The following is a 3,052-nucleotide window of genomic DNA, read 5'->3' as shown; positions in this document are numbered from 1 at the left end:
AAACAAACATGAACACCAGGATTTAAGGTGGAAACCCAATGCGAGAAAAAACCACCTGTTGTTGTCATCTTTGTCTTCTTTTAATATAAATAAAAAACTCTTTACAATCTTGTACTGGTGTAGACTTATACTAGTATGCAAGCACCCACCTACCGAAGGCTACAACCTTCAATCGTTCTCCAACTCCTACTGGAAGGGAGCTCCAACCCCCTAGTTCTTGTACTAACGTAAACTTGTACCAGTACGCAGGCACCAACCTGTAGAAGGCTACAACCTTCACTCGTTCTCTAGATGCTACTGGAAGGGAGCTCCAACCCCCTAATCTGATCACCAACTACTACTGGTAGGAAGCTTTGACTTCCTCACTAAAGGCTCCAACCCTCAGCAACATCCATGGACCATGTTTCATGAATTTTCACACTGGATTCACCTACTTCAAAACATCATAACTTTGTTGGCCACATTTCATCAAATTCCCATTATCAACATTTAAGCTCAATATCAATAATCAAATTGTAACTCATCATTGTAACATAGTCATCAATCTCTAGCATAATTGAATCAATCAATCACTGAAACCTCTGACACAACTTAATCACCCAATGATCAATTTTTGATACAACTGAATCAACCATTCACTCAAAACCCAATCAACTGACACTTAATCAAAATTCAACCAATCAACTGTAACAATCAGATCACTGTAACCAGTGGATAGAAATGAACCCAAAATACTACATCAACACACAAAATCAACTGCAGTCATGATCATTCAAATGTCAAAATGCATACACTACTTCACTTAAGGCAAACCGCGTGCATACGACTTTTCTGGAGAGAAACCCGCTTACAGATCTTAAAATACTGAAAACTCAAAACTTGACTACTGCAATTCTGAAAAGAACATTGAACCATACTTAGATCTACTGCAACACTCTGAACCAAGCACAGAATTGAACCTAATCTTCTATCACAGTTAAGTAATCTTCATACTCTTCATAACCACATTCTTCATCATTCAATCAAATCTACTTCAGACATTATCATTTAACTCATATCAATCATGAGGACATCATTGATAGACAGCAGAGAAGCAGCAGCACTGATCAGATTGATCAGTCATTATGAACATAAATCCTTACTTTGTATACGCTACTTTTAAGAGGCCAACCTACGTGTATATGTGCTTTTCTCGAGACCAACCAACGTATAGATCTGCAAATTTTGACCTAAAATTTCGCAGTTCTTCAGAACTTTAGAAAAACCTAAATCATAATATTTAGAGATAAAAACATGCGTTAGTACTTCGATCTAGTCAATCCATGAGCAGATCATACAATGAAAAGTCATTTCAGGTCTTATGATCCTGATCCATCGTTGTATTCATTAGTGCATAAGTATTTCATATCTATTGGATCTCATCCATCATCAAACTCTCAAGTGCATACGTAGTTTAGATCAAGCAACACATCAGAAACCCATAACATGCATATTTTCTTTTTATCTAACTCTTCATAAGATTTCCATCACTTGCACACCCTCCACACACTTTGACCTTCATCACCTTATATAGTTTTATCCTTTTTCAATACCACGGGTCAAAACCATAGTTATGTCGATGGTATTATTTGTCGTGCTCATTACTATGGGCCAATACCATGGTAAGGACCCCTAGTATTTAGGATACCATCGTACAAAAACTATATGCTACTTTTCTTCACTGAAATCGCGTGCATATGTGACTTGGATTAACAAAACCCGCATATAATTCTTGAACTTCCAACTTTATCATTCCTCTGAACTGATTCTTCTGACCTGCCATACATTTGGTCACATCTGTAAATAAAAATGCCATGCATTCTGTTGCATTTGTAAACAAATCCTATTTATACCTTTAACAAGTGGATTTTCATCAAGAGACAACCTATTAGGTAGGTTTCCATCAAGGATAGCATTTAATTCACAATGCCAACAATTTCCTGTATCAAACTTCTGATTATGATCTATAAACCTTTGACCCATCATTCTAGTATTTTGTTCCATCATTTTTCACCTCTGAACTGACCTATGGATTCATCTAGTTACCATATACTTGTTTTGTTACAAGTGAGTTTCCATCAAGGACAACACATGCATCATAACGCTAACACCATACATTGGAGACAATTCCTCAAAATTGATTCTTGGAAACAGAACTTCGACATGGTACTGCGAGCTGGGCAGAGATGGTTGATGGGTTTATATTAACATCTAGCTTCAAAGATGATTGTATATATAGATTCAGCCCTTCAAATAGTTAAAAAGAAGATTTTTGAGAACGAAATCCCACCCACTTGGCAGCCTGATCGGGTTGCGCAGCTACATAGTGTACTAGAATGCTACAACATCATTGTAGAAGAAGATGAAGACTCTCGTAATATTGACATATAAAATCTGAAGGCTACCGCGAAGTGAATGGACCTGAATTAGAAGTGTCTGACATAACAAAGGCATTAAAGACAAGGAAGGTGAACATAGGGTTAGAAGATGAGCTAAAGTTTGCAATGATAGGAAATTACTGGGATGAATAAACAGTCATCAAAGTAACATATCTTTTGCATGAATGCCAAGAGTTATTCCCCACTAATTTCTAAAATATGAAGGGCATAGTAGGAGACTTGGGAGTTATGAAGATTCCTTTACAGCCTGATGCAAAGCCTGTAAAGCAAAAACCTTACAAGTTGAATCTAAAATATAAGGAGAAAGTAAAAGAATAGTTAGATAAAATGATAGCAGCAGGGATCATTGAATCTATGGAGGAATCAAAGTGTGTAAGTCTAATGGTGGTCCAAGGAAAGAAGGCTAAAGGATAAATTAGGATTTGTTTGGATCTAAGCAAATTAAATGATGCATGTGTGCATGATCCCTTCCCTACACCCTTTACAGATGAAGTGTTGGATAATATAGGTGGACAAGATGCCTACTCATTCACAAATGGATTTTCAGGATACCATTAGATCATAATTGCACTAGAAGGTCGACATAAGACTACCTTTGCTACAAAATGGGGATC

The sequence above is a fragment of the Pinus tabuliformis genome, chromosome 1_1 (assembly GCF_031772625.1).
Source record: "Pinus tabuliformis cultivar Carrire ecotype Pingquan chromosome 1_1, CPIR1, whole genome shotgun sequence".
NCBI classification, from domain to species: domain Eukaryota; kingdom Viridiplantae; phylum Streptophyta; class Pinopsida; order Pinales; family Pinaceae; genus Pinus; species Pinus tabuliformis.
This window is presented reverse-complemented; position numbering follows the sequence as displayed.